Raw genomic sequence first — 27,047 nt, forward strand, 5'->3', positions numbered from 1 at the left:
TATTTTGTTGTATTTATCCGCGACACCTTAAAGGCCAGTCCGTGAAAATATTGTCGGGCATAAACCGGTCCGTGGCGCAAAAAAGGTTGAGGACCACTGACTTAATGCATGTTTCCTAATTATATACGTATGAGCAACTAATAGGAGAAAATGAGCACGCAATAAAGTGGACTTGTTAGGGAGAGATTGCCACCAGAGTTACAACACTCCAACTCAATTTTGATGATAGAACCAGCTAAAAAATTAGCGTTTTGTTGACACTGATGACAAAATCCTGATCAGATACAGACAGACACATGCATACAACACACACTACTGCTCAAAAGTTTGTGGTCAGTTTCAAACATTCTTGTTTTAATTTTAAAATTATATTTGCTATAACATAAAATTAGGCAAAGTTTATCAGAAATGTTTTCACAGATGTGTGTTTAATGAATCATTTATGTTAAATCACCCATGATGCATTAGGAAATGTCTACACACTTATACATGGGCCCATTTTTAGTAGCCATCACTGCTGTGTGGACAGATCACATGGTTATAAACCAGGTGAAAACTGACTTCAAACGTTTGAGCTGTAGTGTAGATTGCAATGATAGTGTATAGTTATCTATTACAGAAGAATATATAGAAGTCTGAGGACAGGGAGACACTGTAAAAAAGTTATGAGCTGTCTTGCTGCAGAGAAAGTGGAGTCTGTCATCCTTGAAAAGCTCCCAAGATAGGCAGCTGGCAGGTTGAATGATGCTCTGCCTCTGTGGTCAAGTACAGACATAGGCCTTAAGCAACCATGAGCCACTGATAAGTGTGAGAAATTAGTGCACTTAATGCAGCGGTCCCCAACCCCCGGGCCTCGGATCGGTGCCGGTCCGTGAGTCGTTTGGTGCCGGGCCGCGAGAGTTGAGGCTCAGGTGTGAAATGTATGGTTTTCAGGGTTTTTATCGGTATTCAGAGTTATTTTGTTATCGTTTTTATCGTTAACTCGGTGTCCCTGGGTCTTTTCAAGTGTGTTATGAACAAATCTTCTTTTTTTTGGTACCGGTACTAGTTTTATTTTGTTGTATTTATCCACGACACCTTAAAGGCCTTTCCGTGAAAATATTTTTGGGCATAAACCGGTCCGTGGCGCAAAAAAGGTTGAGGACTACTGACTTAATGCATGTTTCCTAATTATATACGTATGGGCCACTAATAGGAGAAAATGAGCACGCAATAAAGTGGACTTGTTAGGGAGAGATTGCCACCAGAGTTAAAACACTCCAACTCAATTTTGATGACAGAAACAGCTAAAAAATGAGCGTTTTGTTGACACTGATGACAAAATCCTGATCAGATACAGACAGACACATGCATACAACACACACTACTGCTCAAAAGTTTGTGGTCAGATTCAAACATTCTTGTCTTAATTTTAAAATTATATTTGCTATAACATAAAATTAGGCAAAGTTTATCAGAAATGTTTTCACAGATGTGTGTTTAATGAATCATTTATGTTAAATCACCCATGATGCATTAGGAAATGTCTACACACTTATACATGGGCCCATTTTTAGTAGCCATCACTCCTGTGTGGACAGATCACATGGTTATAAACCAGGTGAAAACTGACTTCAAACGTTTGAGCTGTAGTGTAGATTGCAATGATAGTGTATAGTTATCTATTACAGAAGAATATATAGAATTCTGAGGACAGGGAGACACTGTAAAAAAGTTATGAGCTGTCTTGCTGCAGAGAAAGTGGAGTCTGTCATCCTTGAAAAGCTCCCAAGATAGGCAGCTGGCAGGTTGAATGATGCTCTGCCTCTGTGGTCAAGTACAGACATAGGCCTTAAGCAACCATGAGCCACTGATAAGTGTGAGAAATTAGTGCACTTAATGCAGCGGTCCCCAACCCCCGGGCCTCGGAAAGGTGCCGGTCCGCGAGAGTTGAGGCTCAGTTGTGAAATGTATGGTTTTCAGGGTTTTTATCGGTATTCAGAGTTATTTTGTTATCGTTTTTATCGTTAACTCGGTGTCCCTGGGTCTTTTCAAGTGTGTTATGAATAAATCTTCTTTTTTCCGGTACCGGTACTAGTTTTATTTTGTTGTATTTATCCGCGACACCTTAAAGGCCGGTCCATGAAAATATTGTCGGGCATAAACCGGTCCGTGGCGCAAAAAAGGTTGAGGACTACTGACTTAATGCATGTTTCCTAATTGTATACGTATGAGCCACTAATAGGAGAAAATGAGCACGCAATAAAGTGGACTTGTTAGGGAGAGATTGCCACCAGAGTTAAAACACTCCAACTCAATTTTGATGACAGAAACAGCTAAAAAATGAGCGTTTTGTTGACACTGATGACAAAATCCTGATCAGATACAGACAGACACATGCATACAACACACACTACTGCTCAAAGGTTTGTGGTCAGATTCAAACTGTCGTCTTTTTAATTAATAATTTACATTTACTTTTAACATAATATTACATGAAAATGATCAGAAATGTTTTCACAGATGTGTGTTTAATGAATCATTTATGTTAAATCACCCATGATGCATTAGGAAATGTCTACACACATATACATGGGCCCATTTTTAGTAGCCATCACTGCTGTGTGGACAGATCACATGGTTATAAACCAGGTGAAAACTGACTTCAAACCTTTGAGCTGTAGTGTAGATTGCAATGATAGTGTATAGTTATCTATTACAGAAGAACATATACAAGTCTGAGGACAGGGAGACACTGTAAAAAAGTTATGAGCTGTCTTGCTGCAGAGAAAGTGGAGTCTGTCATCCTTGAAAAGCTCCCAAGATAGGCAGCTGGCAGGTTGAATGATGCTCTGCCTCTGTGGTCAAGTACAGACATAGGCCTTAAGCAACCATGAGCCACTGATAAGTGTGAGAAATTAGTGCACTTAATGCAGCGGTCCCCAACCCCCGGGCCTCGGAAAGGTGCCGGTCCGTGAGTCGTTTGGTACCGGGCCGCGAGAGTTGAGGCTCAGGTGTGAAATGTATGGTTTTCAGGGTTTTTATCGGTATTCAGCGTTATTTTGTTATCGTTTTTATCGTTAACTCGGTGTCCCTGGGTCTGTTCAAGTGTGTCATAAATAAATCTTCTTTTTTTCCGGTACCGGTACTAGTTTTATTTTGTTGTATTTATCCGCGACACCTTAAAGGCCAGTCCGTGAAAATATTGTCGGGCATAAACCGGTCCGTGGCGCAAAAAAGGTTGAGGACCACTGACTTAATGCATGTTTCCTAATTATATACGTATGAGCAACTAATAGGAGAAAATGAGCACGCAATAAAGTGGACTTGTTAGGGAGAGATTGCCACCAGAGTTACAACACTCCAACTCAATTTTGATGATAGAACCAGCTAAAAAATTAGCGTTTTGTTGACACTGATGACAAAATCCTGATCAGATACAGACAGACACATGCATACAACACACACTACTGCTCAAAAGTTTGTGGTCAGTTTCAAACATTCTTGTTTTAATTTTAAAATTATATTTGCTATAACATAAAATTAGGCAAAGTTTATCAGAAATGTTTTCACAGATGTGTGTTTAATGAATCATTTATGTTAAATCACCCATGATGCATTAGGAAATGTCTACACACTTATACATGGGCCCATTTTTAGTAGCCATCACTGCTGTGTGGACAGATCACATGGTTATAAACCAGGTGAAAACTGACTTCAAACGTTTGAGCTGTAGTGTAGATTGCAATGATAGTGTATAGTTATCTATTACAGAAGAACATATACAAGTCTGAGGACAGGGAGACACTGTAAAAAAGTTATGAGCTGTCTTGCTGCAGAGAAAGTGGAGTCTGTCATCCTTGAAAAGCTCCCAAGATAGGCAGCTGGCAGGTTGAATGATGCTCTGCCTCTGTGGTCAAGTACAGACATAGGCCTTAAGCAACCATGAGCCACTGATAAGTGTGACAGATTAGGAAACATGCATACAGTTCATTAGTTAGACTCCTATGAACCACTAATAGGAGAAAATGAGCACGCAATAAAGTGGACTTGTTAGGGAGAGATTGCCATCAGTGTTAAAACACTCCAACTCAATTTTTGATGATAGAAACAGCTAAAAAATGAGCGTTTTGTTGACACTGATGACAAAATCCTGATCAGATACAGACAGACACATGCATACAACACACACTACTGCTCAAAAGTTTGTGGTCAGATTCAAACTGTCGTCTTTTTAATTAATAATTTACATTTACTTTTAACATAATATTACATGAAAATGATCAGAAATGTTTTCACAGATGTGTGTTAAATGAATCATTTATGTTAAATCACCCATGATGCATTAGGAAATGTCTACACACTTATACATGGGCCCATTTTTAGTAACCATCACTGCTGTGTGGACAGATCACATGGTTATAAACCAGGTGAAAACTGACTTCAAACCTTTGAGCTGTAGTGTAGATTGCAATGATAGTGTATAGTTATCTATTACAGAAGAATATATAGAAGTCTGAGGACAGGGAGACACTGTAAAAAAGTTATGAGCTGTCTTGCTGCAGAGAAAGTGGAGTCTGTCATCCTTGAAAAGCTCCCAAGATAGGCAGCTGGCAGGTTGAATGATGCTCTGCCTCTGTGGTCAAGTACAGACATAGGCCTTAAGCAACCATGAGCCACTGATAAGTGTGAGAAATTAGTGCACTTAATGCAGCGGTCCCCAACCCCCGGGCCTCGGATCGGTGCCGGTCCGTGAGTCGTTTGGTGCCGGGCCGCGAGAGTTGAGGCTCAGGTGTGAAATGTATGGTTTTCAGGGTTTTTATCGGTATTCAGAGTTATTTTGTTATCGTTTTTATCGTTAACTCGGTGTCCCTGGGTCTTTTCAAGTGTGTTATGAACAAATCTTCTTTTTTTTGGTACCGGTACTAGTTTTATTTTGTTGTATTTATCCACGACACCTTAAAGGCCTTTCCGTGAAAATATTTTTGGGCATAAACCGGTCCGTGGCGCAAAAAAGGTTGAGGACTACTGACTTAATGCATGTTTCCTAATTATATACGTATGAGCCACTAATAGGAGAAAATGAGCACGCAATAAAGTGGACTTGTTAGGGAGAGATTGCCACCAGAGTTAAAACACTCCAACTCAATTTTGATGACAGAAACAGCTAAAAAATGAGCGTTTTGTTGAAACTGATGACAAAATCCTGATCAGATACAGACAGACACATGCATACAACACACACTACTGCTCAAAAGTTTGTGGTCAGATTCAAACATTCTTGTCTTAATTTTAAAATTATATTTGCTATAACATAAAATTAGGCAAAGTTTATCAGAAATGTTTTCACAGATGTGTGTTTAATGAATCATTTATGTTAAATCACCCATGATGCATTAGGAAATGTCTACACACTTATACATGGGCCCATTTTTAGTAGCCATCACTCCTGTGTGGACAGATCACATGGTTATAAACCAGGTGAAAACTGACTTCAAACGTTTGAGCTGTAGTGTAGATTGCAATGATAGTGTATAGTTATCTATTACAGAAGAACATATAGAATTCTGAGGACAGGGAGACACTGTAAAAAAGTTATGAGCTGTCTTGCTGCAGAGAAAGTGGAGTCTGTCATCCTTGAAAAGCTCCCAAGATAGGCAGCTGGCAGGTTGAATGATGCTCTGCCTCTGTGGTCAAGTACAGACATAGGCCTTAAGCAACCATGAGCCACTGATAAGTGTGAGAAATTAGTGCACTTAATGCAGCGGTCCCCAACCCCCGGGCCTCGGACCGGTGCCGGTCCATGAGTCGTTTGGTACAGGGCCGCGAGAGTTGAGGCTCAGGTGTGAAATGTATGGTTTTCAGGGTTTTTATCGGTATTCAGCATTATTTTGTTATCGTTTTTATCGTTAACTCGGTGTCCCTGGGTCTTTTCAAGTGTGTTATAAATAAATCTTCTTTTTTTCCGGTACCGGTACTAGTTTTATTTTGTTGTATTTATCCGCGACACCTTAAAGGCCCGTCAGTGAAAATATTGTTGGGCATAAACCGGTCCGTGGCACAAAAAAGGTTGAGGACTACTGACTTAATGCATGTTTCCTAATTATATACGTATGAGCCACTAATAGGAGAAAATGAGCACGCAATAAAGTGGACTTGTTAGGGAGAGATTGCCATCAGAGTTAAAACACTCCAACTCAATTTTGATGATAGAAACAGCTAAAAAATGAGCGTTTTGTTGAAACTGATGACAAAATCCTGATCAGATACAGACAGACACATCCATACAACACACACTACTGCTCAAAAGTTTGTGGTCAGTTTCAAACAGTTGTCTTTTAATTAATAATTTACATTTACTTTTAACATAATATTACATGAAAATGATCAGAAATGTTTTCACAGATGTTTGTTTAATTAATCATTGAAGTTAAATCACCCATGATGCATTAGGAAATGTCAACACACTTATACGTGCGCCAAATTTTAGAAACAATCACTCCTGTGTGGACAGATCACATGGTTATAAACCAGGTGAAAATTGACTTCAAACGTTTGAGCTGTAGTGTAGATTGCAATGATAGTGTATAGTTATGTATTACAGAAGAATATATAGAAGTCTGAGGACAGGGAGACACTGTAAAAAAGTTATGAGCTGTCTTGCTGCAGAGAAAGTGGAGTCTGTCATCCTTGAAAAGCTCCCAAGATAGGCAGCTGGCAGGTTGAATGATGCTCTGCCTCTGTGGTCAAGTACAGACATAGGCCTTAAGCAACCATGAGCCACTGATAAGCGTGACACTACTGCTCAAAGGTTTGTGGTCAGATTGAAACAGTCATCTTTTAATTAATAATTTACATTTAATAATATTACATGAAATTTATCAGTAATGTTTACACAGATGTGTGTTTAATGAATCATTTATGTTAAATCACCCATGATGTATTAGGAAATATCTACACACTTATACATGGGCCCATTTGTAGTAACGATCACTGCTGTATGGACTGATCACATGGTTATATACCTGCAACACATCTGACAAGTGCAAACAGAAAATGGAGTGATCCATCACAAACTTCAACAATTTGCTCTTTTTAATCCACACAATGATTTTGGTTTGTGCTGATATCTTTGGAAAAAGATTTCTTCACTGACAAGTTGGGATCTAACATCACAAACTGACATCTGGTGATACGATGTACCAAATAAAAATGGGCCTCAGTAGATGTCATGGTTCCCTTGCTCTCTTTTGCTGGCCTGCTTCTTTCTCTCTCCTCTTTCGGTGTATGCCTGTGTTGTTGTCCGTGTGCTTGTCTTTTTTAGGGGATGCTCCTCCATCTTCCCGTCCCTCAGTCACTTGTCAGCTGATTACTCGCCTGTTCCTCGCGAGGTCTTCATGCTGGCTTCTAAACAACCAGATCATTGCAGTACCAAGGTAACGTATTATGCCACAGTCATGTCACATTTTCCATCAGTTCTTGCCTTTGAATAGAATAGAATAGAATAGAATAGAATAGAATAGAATAGAATTCAACTTTATTGTCATTGCACATGCACAGGTACAGGGCAACGAAATGCAGTTTGCATCCATCCAGAAGTGCTTTAGTGATATAGATATATTACAATATATATTAGCAATAATATAGATATGTGAGTATATTACAGAAATGGGTCTATTATGGTATGTTATAATGTACACGGTATGAAGTAGGTTGTGAATATTCTATAACTATAAGTATGTACAGGCTGTAGTGAGTACACGCTATGTACAGGATATGAACAGGATATAAATATGAAAAACTATACAGAATATGAAATAAATAACTTTACAGAATCTGGGATATACAGCTATACAGAAATGGGAACTATGCAAGTTGTAAACAGTTGTAGGATTAAAAATTATCGAATGTACAGAATGATTATTTACACAGAGCTATACAGTAGTGCAGTTAAGATAAGTGAGGGTGTAGATAGTTTCTACAGAGGCTGTATAAAGTGCTAGTGGTTGTGAGTGGTGGTTCAGTCCATGTTATTATTGTGTTTGAGGGTACAGTTGTCCATTGTGGGTGTGTGTATGTTCAGTCCATGAGTTTAACGTGGGTCAGATGTCAGGAGGCAGAGTTCAGGAGTCTGACAGCTGTGGGGAAGAAGCTGTTCCGGTACCTGGTGGTCTTAGTCCGGAGGCTCCTGTGGCGCCTCCCAGAGGGCAGGAGGGTGAAGAGTCCATGTGATGGGTGACTGGGGTCTTTGATGATTTTCCCAGCCCTTTTCAGACACCGCTTCCTGTAGATGTCTTTTATGGCAGGAAGTGGTGCTCCGGCGATGCGCTGGGCAGTTTTCACGACCCTCTGCAACGCCTTCCGGTCCGAGGCAGAGCAGTTCCCGTACCAGACTGTTATACAGTTGGTCAGGATGCTCTCGATGGTGCAGCGATAGAAGTTCACCAGGATGTCTGAGGACAGGTGGTTCTTCCTCAGAGTCCTCAAGAAGAAGAGGCGCTGGTGAGCCTTCTTGACCAGCTTGGAGCAGTTGGTCGTCCAGGTGAGATCCTCGGAGATGTGGACTCCCAGGAACTTGAAGCTGCTCACACGCTCCACAGCCGTCCCCTTAATGTGGATGGGTGGATGTGGGTCAGCATTCCTCCTGTAGTCCACGATGAGCTCCTTGGTCTTCTCGGTGTTAAGCAGCAGGTTGTTTCTGTCGCACCACTCAGCCAGACGATCCACCTCCTCCCTGTAGGCGGCCTCATCGTTGTCACTGATGAGGCCAATCACCGTGGTGTCATCTGCAAACTTAATGATGGTGTTGGAACCATCAGCAGGTCTGCAGTCGTGGGTGAAGAGGGAGTAGAGGAAAGGGCTCATCACACAGCCTTGTGGTACACCGGTGTTCATTGTGATGGTAGATGAGCAGCGGTTATCCAGCCGGACATGTTGGGGGCGGTTGGTCAGGAAGTCCAGTAACCATTTGCAGATGAGGGAACTGATACCCAGGTCTGTCAGTTTCCTGATGAGTTGTGAGGGGTGGATTGTATTGAATGCTGAACTGAAGTCTATAAACAGCATTCTGGCGTAGGTGTTGTTGTTGTCCAGGTGTGAGAGGACAGAGTGCATTGCGATGGAGACTGCATCCTCTGTGCTCCTGTTCCGGCGGTATGCGAATTGGTGGGGGTCCAGGGTGGGGGGGAGACAGGATTTGAAGTGTGCTAGGACCAGTCGCTCTAAGCACTTAGTGATGATGGGGGTGAGTGCTACTGGGCGGTAATCATTGAGGCAAGATGGGTTGCTCACTCTTTGTTTCTGTGCAGACGTTTCAGTGTTACGGATCTCCATGACCTTCTGTGACAGTGTCTGAGTGTGCCTCCAGACAACCTTCCCTACCTCTGCCCCGTCTCCTGGAGCCCACAGTGTTTATCCTGTATTGATAACTATCTGCAAATATACCTGTAAGACTTTACCACAGTGTCTCATCATCATTCTGTTGTTTTCATAACAGTACACTGTAGAAATAATGGACTGTCTAATAGGTATTGAGGTCATAGTGAATGTAGTTTATTAGTGTGTGTCGTAGTATGATTTTGTTGTTGATAGGATTTAAGATTAGAAAATAGAAAATAGTCCTGGGATGGGAACAAAGAACTGGGGTGCAGGGAAGTGGGGCAATTAACCCCAAACACAGGACAGTAGCAAGATTTACTGAGGGTGAGGGGCAGACAATTGCCAATGTACATTACCTTAAAAGGAGATGGGGGGTCAGGGTGTCAGCACCCCAGGCCACTTTACCAGTGTTTTTCCATTGTGGGGGATTTACTGTAGAAATTGGAGACCAGAGACTATAACTGTAGCTGTTGTGTGAAACCCTTCAGATCAGCCTTTAGAGTAGGACTGCACAGGATGCAGTGTGCTGATCTCCAGATGCATCTGTAAGGAAAATGGGTAATAAAAGGATTGTGTGAAATTTGGAAACATCTCTGCGTGATCTCTACTGAGACAAAAAGAATTGGAGAGTCTCAACAACACTAAGTAGATATTCCACTAAATCTCATTTGTGATTTATGATAAATGTTACCGTTAATTATTTATATTTCTTTACGCTTCTGATTAATTTAGTAAAACTTCTAAACGATTTTTACTGTTGTCAGAAAATAAGACATTTCTAATTCTCTACAGACTTTTGAGCTGTAGTATAGATTGCAATAATAGTGTATGGTTATTGTTTATAGCAGATGAAATAGCAGTATCAGGACAGATACGAGAGAAACGCTCTCGTATTTTAACATTAAACTCATAACTTTCCTTTTTGATGGTTTGCATTTGGCCTCTCAGGGCCACTGCAGTACAGTCATCCCCCCCCCCCCCCCCCCCCCATGTTTTTTTTAACTTAACCCAACAACATAGTTGGTTAAATTATACAAAAAAAAAAATCACATGTGCCCATAAAAGAGGTCAAAATAACAGAACTCTACTCAAAGTTAGCAACAACCAATACTGATACCTCAAACAAACTGACCTCACTAAAGAAGACAACGGGGGAAAGTTAAATAGTGGCTGATCAGCCCACAAAAATCACAAAAAGGGGTAAAGCACACAAAAACCTAACTGAGACCAAAACCAGTTATTTATTATCCTGTAAATTAAACCTTGTATTTAAAGAAAGACCAATGTGAATGCAGTGTTGTGTGTAAGCCTCTACACTGATATTACCACTGTGTGGCTGTAACTGCAGCCATCACATCGCCTGACCACGTTAAGGTGGTAATCTCTCAGGGGGAAAACAGAAAAACAAAACAACAAAAAAGAAAATAAAATAATGCTCATCAGATTCTAACAATTCAAAACATGACATTTACCTTAACTGGATGACCTATATAATAAATATATTCTAACCCAACAATAGTACTTCACACTATTGCCAATATTAACAAAACCAAAAAGGGTAAGCCAAGTTATTTAAAAAAAAGACAATTCACAAAGTCTTGAAAAATAGAAATAAAGAATAAAAATCCTCAATCCACTCTATAACAACAGTCTCCTGCTTCCCTGCAGATCAACACGTTCTCACTCCTAACTCGTCATATGTGCGACGCCCATACAGCATGTATCACTTCTCAGTTATTTATTGCACTTCCTGCTCGTCAGTGAGGCACTTTTAGTGCTTTATCTATGTTTGTGTGGGGACTTGTTATAAATCAGTCTTCAACCTTTAATCTCTCTCTGAAAATGACTGGGATTAAATGCAGTGTAATAAACTTTCCTGAACGTGTGTCTTGTCATGATCTCCAGTGCTGCCATTTCATAGGATCTCCTGTCCAGGGCTTCTCAGACGTTGGTTGTTTTTATAACTCCTCTCACCTTCTGCTCTTGTGTCTGCTGTGATAAGCCTTTTATACTCACCCATTTTATTTCCATTTCTGTTTCTCACTATTTTTCTTAACAAGATTAAACCAGAATCAAGGTATGACTCAAGTATGTGAGGAAATTCTACTAATTGGTACCTGCGGTCTTTCTTATGTTACATACCACACCCCAAAGAAAGGGCACACATAATGCAGACACATTTTCAGTGACCCAAATAACATTCAAACACGCTCCGTATCATAACCTCCTTTTTGTTTGTGTTTATTTTAAGCAGTTGATTTAACATAAGGATTAAAATAGAAAGAACAATCCTTGAAATAACACATGTGTGTGAAATACATAATAAAAAACATAAAATAAATAAAATAAATAACTATGTCAAACCTCCTGAGATCCAGCCTCACAATCACTTGTTCTATGATGACTAAAGGAAGTTTATTTACTTCATAGACCCAGTGACGCCCATTCAGTTTCATTATCCAGGAAATAACAGCTGATGCTCACTTCTGTTTAAGACACAGTCCAATCTTAGGTTCCTCATCCTGAGTGGAACAATGGGTCTATAGAATAGAATAGAATAGAATAGAATAGAATAGAATAGAATGCCTTTATTGTCACTATACAGTTGTACAGAGCATCTCATACTCAGTGTAAACATGCTGGGGGGGGGGGGGGGGGGGGTACAGTTCTGCAGCGCTATGTACATATGGACAGTATTAACATGAGGAAAAACATATATATATATATATATATATAAAATGTACAATATACAAGACGTAAGTAATATGTAATAAATAGTGTTATGTATATACAGTTGAGTATTGCACATGGAATTGGTATAAATAGTGTTATGTATATACAGTGTGAGTACAGCTGCCTTTTTCAGATCATCTCTACATTATATGAGTTGATGATTCTAGCATTACAGATAATGTCTTAATTATTCCAGACTGAGCTGTGGTGAGATCTTTTATTTTCTTTCTTGTGTTTCAGTGACAGCCTTAGCCATCACAGCCGGGCAGGTAACAAACCTATTTGCTTATTTATTTATTTTTGTCTCTAAAACTCATAAATACATATCAATACATGTATTCATTGTGAAGCATCCTGATGATCAGTAACCAAGTGTTTCTTCCTGAAACAATTACATGTAACTGTGCTGCAGTGAGGATAATACGATGTAGTATTAGGGCAAAGTTAAGAAAGGTATTATCGATCATTTTGAGAATAAAGTCAAAATGTGGAGATTACAGCTGTCTCAAGGCAAGCTGCCATGGTTGCTACTGTATATCATCTGAGTTGGTGAAACCGTACTTCAGAATTGGTTTTAGCAAGAAGGAAACATGAGCTAAAATAACCAGAACACAACTTTAAAATGCTTTTCACCAGGTTTTAGCTCATAAACGCAGTGTGGTGATAAGTATTAGGTTGTACCAAAAAAGGTCTGGTAATAATAATAATGGATTGCATTTATATAGCGCTTTTCAAGACCCTCAAAGCGCTTTACAATTCCACTATTCATTCACTCTCACATTCACACACTAGTGGAGGCAAGCTACAGTTGTAGCCACAGCTGCCCTGAGGCAGGCCGACAGAAGCGAGGCTGCCATATCACGCCATCGGGCCCTCTGGCCTCCACTAGTAGGCGGTAGGTGAAGTGTCTTGCCCAAGGACACAACGACCAAGACTGTCCGAGCCGTGGCTTGAACCGGCAACCTTCCAATTACAAGACAAACTGCCAACTCTTGAGCCACGATCTAATGGACAGATGCAAGGTTATCGATGGTTACATCCTCGTGTAATAAAGAAGTTGAATGTTGTATCACACAATGGCTGATCAATTTGTTTCACTAACTCATCTAAATAAGGAATTTTGTAGCAGAAACAGTAATTATAGCAGTTTGTTGTGGGACAGTAATGTCCATATCAACAACTTTTTTCTTGTGGCTCTAAAACTCCATCGTAGCGTAGAGCCTCCCCGTCTTCTCTGTAGCTCAGTTACTTGATCTAAATCCTTGATCAGCTGTGTGCTGAGCTATGGCCCAGTTAGATGTTAATGTGTGTTCTTATGTTGTGTTATAGTGACAGCTGTGTGTACTGCTGCAGGAGCAAGTAAGCAGTTTATTTATCTTTAACTAATTTGAATCAAAGCCCGATCCATGTCTGATACATGTCTTGTCTTCCTGCAGTAGGTGCTGTAGTCACTGCTCCTGCTCTTCTGGGAGCTGCAGGTTTCAACTCAGCTGGAATAGCTGCAGGCTCCTGCGCTGCAGGCATGATGTCGTCTGCTGCAGCTTCTAATGGAGGAGAAGTGACAGACGGAGGTGTGGTGGCTGTTTTGCAGTCAGCAGGTAAATATATAATTAGATGTTTTATTAGGATTTTAACTTACAACAACATGCAAAAAGAAGAAGTTCATGGCTTTGGGCCTTGGATTCCAGGCCGGAGTTGTGTCCTCAGCCTGTAGTCTGACTTGGACGAAGAAAACTAAATCTTGTGGACCCCATTGCAGTGTGAGTGTGGTGGTTTCTTACTGGTCAATAGTAGACCTTACTACAGTCTTGTACGGGAGTCATTTTGAACCGTACGTAACATTTGACGTTTGTCGACAGGATTTTTATTCAGCATACAAAACCACCTGCCTTAGACTGATCAATATGGCTGATGAACTATCTGAAACCGTTAATATGGTGTGTGTGAATATCAAATAAAGTCTTATGAATCAAATTATGTCAGTCCTTCGTGACATGTATCACTTGTTTTTTTTTGGAGTGTTTTTTTTCTGTTTTTTAATTTTGTTATCCACATGAAAAATTCCAAAACTGCAGATTTTAGACACTTTAGACCTAAAATGTATATTCATTAGGGGAAAAAAAACATTCATTTGTGATAGTAAACGTAAAACAACCTGAAAGACTCCATATGACAGTCAGAACATTGAGCTTAACAAGTAAAGTCCAGTTATTTGTTTTAACAAACATTTCAAGCACATCCTCTAGTCTATTTGTAGGATTGTTGGCTGTCCACTCAAGAAGTTCAGAATACAAAAAGCAGAATAAGAGATTTTTGACTACCCGACTTCTGTCTGTATTAAGAGTGGCCTTTGGTGTCATATTTCAGCTGCTGCACATGTCAATTGATTTTGTAACACCAAGACTTTAATATTTGAGACTGCTATTAAGCAGGTCAAAAATGAAATTTCATGCTCATCTGAGGCTACATATATACAAACCCGATTTACTTCACACCACATCATTTTTCATATGTAGGAAAAGGTAAGTTCATCAGATGAAACTTAAAGGATCTTTGGCTCACGTCTTCATCTGGATCAGCGGTCCCCAACCCCCGGTCCGTGAGTCCTTTGGTACCGGGCCACGAGAGTTGAGGCTCAGGTGTGAAATGTCAAGTCAATGAAAGTAGAAAAATGTTTTAATATATATTAATTTTATAGTATTTTGTAAACGTAAACAGGGGTGGCCATTTTTGGCCACGAACAAGCTGAGAGGGAGTTTTTTTGTTTTTCTGTTACTGCACCAAAAAAAACAAAGATACATAAAACTCATTGATACTTTTACTTATTGCTATGCATCTAACCTCCATCATGGTTAGAAAATAATTCAGTTTGCATGTTTTATTTGGAAAAAAATTGGGGTTTTGTGATTTTTTCCATTTATGAGTTCCTAGGATTATGTGATCTAACTGGTATTTAAAGGGTTAGAATTCTGAATTTGAATGAAATTTTGATTTTCATGAACAGCACTGATGCTAATCTAAAAAATCAAGTAAAAAAAAGTGGAAATTTTTCTTAATATATATGAATTTTATAGCATTTTGTAGTTGTAAACAAGGGGTGGCCATTTTTGGCCACGAACAAGCTGAGAGGGAGTTTTCATGTTTTTGCTCTCTCTGCACAAAAATAACAATGCATTATAATCAATGTTGATGTGAATCAATTACATGACCCATACTCTACTATTAATAATACAAGAAATTTCAGTAGCAACTCAATTATATAAAATTGCAAGATTTGAGGTTGTCTTCCAGCTAGTCGCAGTGGACAAACAAACTGGTGTTTAAAGGGTTAAAAATGTAAAAAGTAATAATTATTTTATATTTATGAAAAGAACTGAAGTTACTTAAAAGCTTTATGCAGATAAAATGGCAAAATAAACATGAAAATAACAGACCTAATCTGTTGGTGGCCACGAACAAGCTGAAAGGGTAGTGATTTTGAACAAAGGCAAGGCAAGGCAAATTTATTTGTATAGCACAATTCAACAACAAGGTGATTCAAAGTGCTTTACAGAGACATTAGAAACAAAAACAAATAAAAAGTATGATTTAAAATTGATTAAAACAAGCAAACAAACTAACTAACTAAACACACACATTTCACACCTGTTCGCGCGATCTGAACCCTTATCGTAAGGGGAGCTACCAGTCCTTCTGTGGACGAGCTACTTTCTATTTTAAATTCCCTGAATTTAAAATACTCTCTAGACCCAGTCTAGACCCAGCTGGGGAGCTACCCAGAGCTCTAACCCACTTAACAAACAAACAAACAAACAAAGCAGTATATAAAATCAAAACAGATAAAATCAGAACAGTAGATAAAATCAGTAGTTAATGTAAGTTTTGAAATTTAAGCTTAAAAGTGTGGATTTGGTGCTTTATTCAAATGCAGCTGAGAATAGGTGAGTCTTCAACCTGGATTTAAATAAACTGAGTGTTTCAGCTGATCTGAGGCTTTCTGGGAGTTTGTTCCAGATATAAGGAGCATAAAAGCTGAATGCAGCTTCTCCGTGTCTGGTTCTGACTCTAGGAACTGATAAAAGACCAGATCCAGATGACCTGAGGGATCTGGAAGGTTCATACTGGGTCAGGAGGTCACTGATGTATTTTGGTCCTAAACCATTCAGAGCTTTATAGGCCAGCATCAGAACTTTAAAGTCTATCCTCTGACGGACAGGCAGCCAGTGTAAAGACCTCAGAGCTGGACTGATGTGGTCCACTTTTTTGGTCTTAGTGAGGACTCGAGCAGCAGAGCTCTGAATGAGCTGTAGTTGTCTGACTGATTTTTTAGGTAGACCTGTAAAGATGCTGTTACAGTAATCAAGCCTACTAAAGATGAATGCATGGACTAGTTTTTCCAGGTCCTGTTGAGACATCAGATCTTTTATCCTTGAAATATTCTTGAGGTGATAGTAAGCTGACTTTGTTATTGTCTTAATGTGTTTTTCTAAGTTTAGGTCTGCATCCATCACTACACCCAAATTTCTCGCCTGGTTTGTGGTTTTTAGATGTATAGATTGAAGTTCTCTGGTGACCTGTAATCGTTTTTCTTTGGCGCCAAAGACTATTACCTCAGTTTTGTTTTTGTTTAGTTGGAGAAAATTGTGGCACAACCAGTCATTGATTTCCTCAATGCATTTACCAAGAGCCTGTACAGGGCCTCGGTCTCCTGGTGACATTGTGATATATATTTGTGTGTCATCTGCATAGCTGTGATAGTTTATTTTGTTGTTCTTTATAATCTGTGCCAGTGGGAGCATGTAGATGTTAAACAGAGGGGGTCCCAAGATGGGACCTTGGGGAACTCCACATGTGATACTTGTCTGCTCAGATGTGAAGTTACCTATTGATACAAAGTATTTCCTGTTTTCTACGTATGTTTTGAACCAGTTTAGTACAGTTCCTGAAAGACCTGCCCAGTTCTCCAGTCGTTTGAGTAATATGTTGTGGTCAACTGTATCAAATGCTGCACTGAGATCCAGTAAAACTAAGACTGGCATTTTTCCACTGTCTGTGTTCAGACATATGTCATTAAACACTTTGGTCAGAGCGGTTTCAGTGCTGTGGTTCTGTCTAAAACCTGACTGGAAGGCATCGTAGCAATTATTCTGTTTTAAGAAGTAACTGAGCTGTTGAGAAACTGCTTTTTCAATGATCTTACTTAAAAATGGGAGATTTGAGATCGGCCTGTAGTTTTTCATTTGTGTCTTGTCAAGATTGTCCTTTTTCAGTATAGGTTTGATTACAGCAGTTTTTAGTGGTTCTGGAAACACACCTGATAATAAAGAAAAGTTGACGATCTGTAACAGGTCTGACTCTAAAGTCTTTGAGACCTTTTTGAAAAAACTTGTTGGCAGGACATCTAAACAGCAGGAGGAGGAGTTCAGTTGACCTAAGATGTCCTCCAGGTCTTTGCTGTTAATCGGGTGAAACTCTTTGATGGTGTTTAAACAGTTTTTCAGTGGACACAGTACATATCCTGGATCTGCTGTTGATGTACCAACTGCTTGTCTAATCTTTTGGATTTTGTCTGTGAAGAATTTGGCAAAGTCATTGCAGGCCATGGTCGAATGAAGTTCAGCTGCCACTGGCACAGGAGGGTTTGTTAGCCTGTCAACTGTAGAAAATAAGACCCGAGCATTATGGCTGTTTTTAGTGATGATGTCAGAGAAGTAGGACCTTCTTGCACTCCTCAGTTGTAAATTATAATTGTGAAGTTTCTCTTTATAGATGTCATAGTGAACCTGGAGGTTTGTTTTTCTCCATCTGCGCTCAGCTTTCCTACACTCTCTTTTTTCATTTTTCACTAGTGTGGAGTTTCTCCATGGAGACTTTTTCCTTCCAGAGATAACCTTCACCTTAATGGGGGCAATAGTATCCATTACATTTAACATGTTAGCATTGAAGCTATTGACGAGCTCATTGACTGACCCTCTGGACAGGTCAGGTGTTAATGGGAAGACCTGGTTAAAAATTGCACTACTGTGTTCAGTTATACACCGTTTTGTGATCACTGCTGTTGATATATTTGTGTGGGCTGAGATTTTACTTTCAAAGAAAACACAGTAATGATCAGATAAGCCCACATCAGACACAGCAATGTTTGAAATGCTCAGGCTTGGAGATCAGTAGGTCAAGAGTGTGTCCTCTATTATGTGTGGCCTCTGTTACATGCTGAGTCAGCCCAAAGTTGCCCAGAGTGTTACTCAGGTCTTTAGTCCCTTTGTCCTGAGGGTTGTCCACATGGATGTTAAAATCCCCAACAATAATTACACAGTCGAAATCAACACAGATCACAGACAGCAGTTCACTGAGGTCATTAATGAATCATTTCAATGTAAGCAGCTGTCTCCTGGAAGTTTTCAGTCTTTTGAATATGTGGCTTTACAGCTGAAGGCCCCATCCAAAGTTGTGTTTGTTAATGTTTACAGGCCTCCCAAATGCTGCACAGACTTTTTTAAATAAGACAGCATCCCCTCCTCCTCTCCTGCTTACCCTGGCCTCACTGATAAAACTGTAGTTAGGAAGCCAGAAGATTGCATGACGTCGTCATTGAAAATAAGCGCAAACATTCCCACTCATTTTTCTTTCAACATATGATGAGGGTAGAGCGCGAACGCAGTCCCCACTACCAGAAATTATATAGTCGAGATTCCCACATTTGGGGAATTCGCAGGCTGTCAGCAAAGCCAGAGTGCAATGGCTGAGCCTCGGCCTGAGAGAACCTATTTCTATTTTCTATTTTCAAAGAGTTTTATTGTTCATAATCAAAATTACATCTGTTCATTCATAAGGAAATAAAAACAAATAAACGGCCAAAACTCTGAAATCAAAACCCAAGATGGGGAAACCCACAAGGGGGAAAAAAAAAACAAACACAAAGGTCGAGTAAACAAACACACAATACTCTCACATTATCCTACATACAAATATTCAAATACTTCCTTGGTACTTTCCACAGCTTTCTTTTGTCTTCTTCATTATTTCCAAGTGAGATTCTCATAATATAATCCTTTAACAAACAAACCATACTATTGATTACAACTCTTTCAGATATTTCATATTTTTTAAATACACAGATGTTTCTCGCTCTCCACAGAGCATCTTTAACACAATTCACCATTATCCACCAACACATTTCCCTTTTTTCCCCGGTTTTTTCCAAATTCCCATACATTATAAGTTCATATGTCAACTCTTCTTTACTTAAATCTTTCAACCACTGTCTTAGTAGGCCCCACACTTTTTGTGCAAAAAAACATTCCCAAAATAAATGTTTAACCGTTTCATCACCCCCACACCTCTTTCTTGGACATTGGGCACTCCTCGTGCACTCCCTTTTTTTCAAAAAGGCTCTTGTCGGCAAACATTCTTGAACGGCTTGCCACGCTAAGTCTTTATGGGGATTTAGCAGGCATTTGTTATTTACATTACCCCAAGCCATTTTAGTATGAGTTTCACGCAATTTTCCTATCGGTGACATGCTACCTATTGGAAACAATGTCTCCTCTATAGTTGCGCGCGTTATCTCCTGAAGGGTTATCCTAGTCTGGAGGCGTTTCAGCAAACTAAACACTACCTTGTAGATTACAGGATATTGTTCAGAAAAGGGCACGTTAAGGGGGGGGCGCACACCCCACGCCTGCAAAACTTTCCGACCCACCCAAAACCTAGTAAAGTATGGCCAAAGTTTATCTTTAGGATCACTAAAACATGCCTTAAGAATTGGGGTGATAAACATCGCATTGCACTTGGACTCTAATTCTGGTACTGCTCTCCCCCCTTTCCCTACTGGTTTGTACATAACTTCCCTCTTTGCTCTCTCATGTTGACCTCCCCAAAGGAAATGAAACATCGCCTTCCTCAATGAAGTTAATATTTCATAAGGGATTGGCAACGTCGTTGCCAAAAATGCTATAGAAGCTATTACTTCAGCTTTTATTACCAGAACCTTACCTATAAAAGAGAGTTCCCTATCTTTCCAGTTCAACAGTTTCCCTTGTATTTTTTGTAATTTTGAATTCCAATTCTTAATTCTCATATTTTCTCCTATTTCCACCCCTAAAATTTTCAACGTTTCTGATTTTTCTTGCAATCCCATTTTTTCTTTAATCTCACGCCACTTAAAGTAAATCACCTCACTCTTCTCTTTATTAATTTTCATCCCTGAGGCTTTGGTAAAAGCTTCACAAACTGCCAAACTTGCCTCGATCGACTTATTATCTGTAAGCAGCAGAGTTATATCATCCATATACATGGAGAATTTTATTTCCAACCCTCCGCTACCCGGCGGGATCAGCCCCTTAATTAGCTCATTAGCTCTTAATGCACATGCCAGTGGCTCCATCACCAATATAAACAAAATAGGGGACAAAGGACATCCCTGTCTTACTCCTGATTTCACTGGGACCGTAGCAGTCTGTACCCCATTCACAACAACAACACTACTACATCCAGTATATAACACCTGGACCCATCTCCTAAAACCTTCCCCAAAACCTAAACTATCAAGCACTTTCATCAGAAAGGCGTGACTGACATTGTCAAAGGCCTTTTCTAAATCCAGACCTAACATACAAAGGGGGATGTTCCGCTCTAAACTATAGAGGTAACTGTCCCTTATAATCGCTAGACTATCTGTCATTTTACGTCCTTGTATCCCACATGTTTGTTCCGTTCCAACTAACTTAGATACTACTGTCTGAAGACGGAAAAAAAGGGCTTTAGATAAAATCTTAATGTCTACCCCTAACAATGTCAGTGGTCTCCAGTTTCTCAAGTTTTTTTTAGTACCCTTTTTCCATAGTAGGGAAATCACTCCAGTATTCATGGACGTTGACCATATGCCTTTATCCCACGCTTCTTTGTAAACCTTACACAACGAGGGGCTAAGTTGTTCCCAAAAGGCCTGGTAGTATTCCTTAGGTAAGCCGTCCATACCTGGTGACTTATTATCTTGCATACTTTCCATGGCTCTTGTGATTTCCTCTAATGTTATACTTTCGTCTAAAATTATACTATCTTCTGGGTCTAATTTTTTTGTTAACTTAGAGATAAAGGATTCTACCGTCTCCTCATCCATACTTTGTTCTTTGTACAAATTGGTGTAAAAGGAATGTACTACCTTTAAAATTTCTTGAGTGCTTTTCACTTCTTTTCCTTCTTCATTTATAAGGGTGTCAACTGCAGGCTTAGCTTTATACAATTTTTTAAAGAAATATCTCGTGCATTTTTCATTTTCTTCCACATGTTTTACTCTACTCCTTATTAATACTCCCTTGCTTTTCTCATTTAAAGAAACCATCATTTCTTTTTTCAGGTTCGTAATCTCTTCGCTAACATCAAAGCCCAAATTCAAAAGGTTATAGAACCTTTGTAATTTTGCTTGCTTTCTCAATAACCATTGTCGCCTTCTCTTTGCCTGCCTTTTCCCTTCAAGACTAAAAAATACTTGGGTCCTAATCTTTATACTCTCCCACCATTCCCCTACCGATTCATATAGTGGTTGTAGGGAGACCCATTGCTGTAATTTTAATTTATACCTTCCCGTCACTTTGCCGTCTTTCAAAAGATTCAAGTTTAGTTTCCATGGTCCTGGGGCCGACTGAAAAGAAGATTGAATCCTAAATCCACACATTACCTTATGGTGATCAGAAAAGGGTACTGGTTCTACTTTACATGATAGGGGTATTAAGCTTTCACTGGCAAACAGAAAGTCAATCCGTGAAAAGGACTTATTATTAGACCAGGTGTATCCAGGGTCTGACGGGTTAAGAACTCTGAACACGTCTTTTAATTTACTGTCTTTAATTAGGTTGTCTAAAGCACAAGTACTTAAATCTTTCTTCACTGTTGGGGCCGCGCCCTGGATTCCACTTATTTCCGGTGTACAGTTAAAGTCCCCACCCATTATTACCTGTCTTCTATTACAAAGAAATGGTTGTAACAGTTGAAATAAGGCTGCCCGTTCTTTCGAATCTGTGTGTCCATAGACGTTAATAATCCTGATTTTACTCCCGTTTATTTCTACATCCATACATAAAGCTCTTCCGTCCACCACAACCTCCACTTTTTCTATCTTAACTGTTTTATTGTTGATCAAAATACCTATACCAGACATCCGATTTTGGTTATCCCCTGACCAAACAGATTGGCCATATGTCCATCGATTTGTGAACTTCATGTAATTGTCCATAAAGGGAAGGGCACATTCTTGAAGAAGACAAATGTCCCCACCTATTTTGTGTAATACGTTAAAGACAGATTGACACTTCACTGCATCGTTCAACCCCCTTGTGTTGATTGTCGATACATAGAAGGAGTTTATGTTTGTACTAAATAGGTGGAATCTTTAACTCTCTGGCTTTATTAATAAAGTCTCTTACTATGTTTTTATCTTCTTCTTTTTCTTTTTCCGTGGGAGCCATGCCGTAAAGGGGGCGCTCGCGTCCTTACCTTCCTGTTGACTTTCGTGAACAACTCCCTGAGTAGATATCAGTCTTTGTTCTTCCAGTACGGGTATTGACGGGGAGTCTATTTGGTCCCGACTTTCTGATTCCAAAATCCCTGTAGACGATTCTGTTGAAGTGTTTATCTGTCGTTTTTGTGATGTCGGTGCTACACTTATATTTACTTGTGGTAGCAATTCAGAAAAAATAGTTATGTTATCTTCAATGTCACAAGGTGGTAATGAAAAACCTTCTTCTTCCAAAGTGATAATTTTGTTTGATTGTAACGTTGAAATCTCAGAAAACATGTAGTCAAGCATGTCTCTGCACTCTTGGGATGTCGATGGCTGTGAAGTGATATGGGTACCCGAAGGCACGGTCATCTCCTCCTGGATCTCGTCCTGTATCTTAGGCTCCGTGTCTATTTGAGATACTTTCTTCTCCTCCGTCGCTACGTCCTCACTGGTGATCACTTGGGAGGAGCGGGGGGGCACTTCAGCTTGTTCCCCACCCCAGCTGAAGGTCGTTTGGTCCTCAACTTCTTCTTGCTGGAACTCGTTGACTTGATTGTTAATTACCTCTTCAACAACTGGCAGACCTCCTCCAATTAAGACTGGCATCTCCTCAATTAATTGTTGATGAGGTTTTTTCACTTTATTTGCGTAGGATTGGGGGCATGCCCTAAAGGTATGTCCGTCACCCCCACAAAGATTACATTTCCGCGGTACAGGACATTCAATTGTAGTGTGCTCTTCACTTTTACAGTTTTTGCAGACTACATTCTCACACTCTGCGGCTAGATGGTCATTACCACCGCATTTGCGGCATGTCTTTGGTTGCCCCGGGTAGAAAACATATCCTCTAATTGCTCCCAATTGGATAATTGGGGGCAGGTGGATCAAATCACCCGAGGTCTCATCTCTCTGCAGGTGGACGTAGAAACGATATGCACCTGTTCTAATTCTGTCTTCATCTTTTAAGTCCAAACCTCTCTTCACCACACATTTGAAAGACAACCAGGTCTTAATGTCTTCCATTCTCACGTATTCAGAGTGCATAATCACTGTCACCGCTTTAGTCTCTCTACCGGATAACGGTGTCATTTTGATGTTCTCCAGCTGAGGTCTAGTTTGTTTGAGTCTGTTAAATTTACTCAAACATGATTCGTAGAAGGTACTGGTGGCGAAAATCACCTCGTAACTTTTCTTTCCCGGCAGGCCAAAGATGTAGTCGATCTGCATTGGCGAGTATCCCAACTCTTTCTGGATAACAATCCTGCTGAACTGTAGTCGGTCCATTTCGCAATTCTCTTGCATCTCAAAACGCACAGCATTCCTCCTGGAACCTGCCATGTTAGCAGTCATTGTCGCCATGGTGGGTCTGGGTGAACCACCTTCTTGATCATGGTATCTCCCCTGCCAGGTAAGTATCTGTACCAACTGCTTGTCTAATCTTTTGGATTTTGTCTGTGAAGAATTTGGCAAAGTCATTGCAGGCCATGGTCGAATGAAGTTCAGCTGCCACTGGCACAGGAGGGTTTGTTAGCCTGTCAACTGTAGAAAATAAGACCCGAGCATTATGGCTGTTTTTAGTGATGATGTCAGAGAAGTAGGACTTTCTTGCACTCCTCAGTTGTAAATTATAATTGTGAAGTTTCTCTTTATAGATGTCATAGTGAACCTGGAGGTTTGTTTTTCTCCATCTGCGCTCAGCTTTCCTACACTCTCTTTTTTCATTTTTCACTAGTGTGGAGTTTCTCCATGGAGACTTTTTCCTTCCAGAGATAACCTTCACCTTAATGGGGGCAATAGTATCCATTACATTTAACATGTTAGCATTGAAGCTATTGACGAGCTCATTGACTGACCCTCTGGACAGGTCAGGTGTTAATGGGAAGACCTGGTTAAAAATTGCACTACTGTGTTCAGTTATACACCGTTTTGTGATCACTGCTGTTGATATATTTGTGTGGGCTGAGATTTTACTTTCAAAGAAAACACAGTAATGATCAGATAAGCCCACATCAGACACAGCAATGTTTGAAATGCTCAGGCTTGGAGATCAGTAGGTCAAGAGTGTGTCCTCTATTATGTGTGGCCTCTGTTACATGCTGAGTCAGCCCAAAGTTGCCCAGAGTGTTACTCAGGTCTTTAGTCCCTTTGTCCTGAGGGTTGTCCACATGGATGTTAAAATCCCCAACAATAATTACACAGTCGAAATCAACACAGATCACAGACAGCAGTTCACTGAGGTCATTAATGAATCATTTCAATGTAAGCAGCTGTCTCCTGGAAGTTTTCAGTCTTTTGAATATGTGGCTTTACAGCTGAAGGCCCCATCCAAAGTTGTGTTTGTTAATGTTTACAGGCCTCCCAAATGCTGCACAGACTTTTTTAAATAAGACAGCATCCCCTCCTCCTCTCCTGCTTACCCTGGACTCACTGATAAAACTGTAGTTAGGAAGCCAGAAGATTGCATGACATCGTCATTGAAAATAAGCGCAAACATTCCCACTCATTTTTCTTTCAACATATGAGGGGGGGGAGAGCGCGAACGCAGTCCCCACTACCAGAAATTATGTAGTCGAGATTCCCACATTTGGGGAATTCGCAGGCTGTCAGCAAAGCCAGAGTGCAATGGCTGAGCCTCGGCCTGAGAGAACCACCTTCGTGATCATGGTATCTCTCTTACCAGGTAAGTATGAATTCCTTAGCTCACGCATGGGGCAGTCTTTCACACACAAACCCTGCACACTCACGGTGCTCACAATCTCAAAATCAACACAAACACAGCCTGTAGGAAGCTGGGACTACACACTATTTATATATACACATGAAGCAGTTTCCAACAGAGCCCCATAAGGTTATTTAGCTTTACAAATACCGGGAGAATTTCCCATCATGCATTGCTGTATCTGCGCAACAAGAGCTAGCTGAAAGATAACTTTTTTTCATCAATTTAACCTCCTTAAATCCACCAACAAACCACCAGAAGTTCAGCTAACTCAAAGGTAAAGCACGCTGCTAAACGAGTTTGTCTGATACTCGGGAAAAAGAGGATAAACGCAAAAGTTTTCTAGTTGAAGCACAGTCACTTCCGGTCTTTTCGTTAACTGCTGCTAGGCAACCAACAGTTTCCCGCTACGGTCTCGGAGTATGAACAGTGTTGCTCACGAAAACACGTCTGTGAACATGTCCGTGTGCAACAAACAACCAGAAAACAATCCAAATAAAAACACTAAAAATTTACTCATTAACAACGACTGAATTCACTCAGAGCAACTTTTTGCTTTGGCGGGAGTTTATTACCTGCTAAAGATGGCAGGAAGTCTCAAATCACGCGGGTCCGGCGCACATACACGTCTGGATGGTACAGCATAACCAGGTTAAGACATCTCTAAAAATATATATTTTTGAGTGTTTTTCAGTGTTTTTAATTATTTGTTTTAATTTTGTTTATTTTCCATTGTTCACTGTGGCCTGATAAACATTTTATCAAAATATATTTCATAAGGCCATCGCTAAATATTTACAAGAAATCAGGCATTATACAGTGTGTAAACTTCAGTGTGATTTGGATGCTCAGCAGAAAATGTAGCCAGATATCAGCTGGGTTTAGATACATTTCAGATAAGAAAACCTTTGTTAGTCCCAGAGTTGGGAAATTCAAATTGTTACTGCAGCAGAGTACACAAGGCAGGAACAAATGAACACACACAGCATACCTAACAGCAATAATGCTATGCAAAAATAGAAGAAATATAGACTAAGAAATAGATAAGTACTTATATATGTAAGTCTATTTATCTATATCCATAGCCATCTATCTATATATATCTACATACATACATATACTTATATATGATGTAATAATACAGATTACTATCAGAAGAAGAATGAAACACAAGAAAACCCCAGGAAGGAGATCCTGTTTATTTTAATACCTGCAGTTGCCATCCCATTGGTTATCGCTTGCCTCTTCTTTCTGGTTTGCTTGTGTCGCAATAAACATAAGGCTTCAAATGACACACCACCTCGTTCCCAGCTCAGCAGCTCACCCTCCCAGGACACGGAGCTGTCGCCCCCGAATCATCAAAAACAACAGGTAGCAATAATAATAACAACAAGGTAACATTAAATATGGTCACAGTAAATGTGATTTACATACATTTGTTTAAGTATTGTTGAATTCTGGTGGCCAGAGTCTTTGGTGACATGTATTTATTGTTTCATGGCTGCAGGCGAAGCTGCGTGAGATTAACATGTCAGCAGTACGATTTATGGAGGGGCTCGGTGAGGACCGGTTTGGCAAGGTGTACAAGGGCCACCTATATGGCACAGTACCTGGTGAGCAGACCCAAGTGGTGGCCATAAAAACTTTAAAGGACAAGGTAGATTCTGCTCTTTGTGAGGAATTTCACCATGAAGCTATGGTCCGTTTCCATCTGCAGCACCCAAACATTGTTTGTTT

At 40.0% G+C, this 27,047-nt stretch overlaps 1 non-coding gene and 1 pseudogene across 1 annotated transcript; both read right to left on the minus strand.

The window, feature by feature from the left end:
* Nucleotides 1–18,730: 18,730 nt before the first annotated feature.
* On the minus strand, nucleotides 18,731–18,882 carry LOC145430256 (U1 spliceosomal RNA; annotated as a pseudogene).
* Nucleotides 18,883–25,116: 6,234 nt separating this feature from the next.
* On the minus strand, nucleotides 25,117–25,279 carry LOC145430247 (U1 spliceosomal RNA). Its single transcript, XR_013910712.1, has one exon. It is a non-coding gene; the product is annotated as a U1 spliceosomal RNA (small nuclear RNA).
* Between the last annotated feature and the right edge of the window lie 1,768 nt (nucleotides 25,280–27,047).

This window comes from Astatotilapia calliptera, chromosome 7 (assembly GCF_964374335.1).
Source record: "Astatotilapia calliptera chromosome 7, fAstCal68.1, whole genome shotgun sequence".
NCBI lineage: Eukaryota > Metazoa > Chordata > Actinopteri > Cichliformes > Cichlidae > Astatotilapia > Astatotilapia calliptera.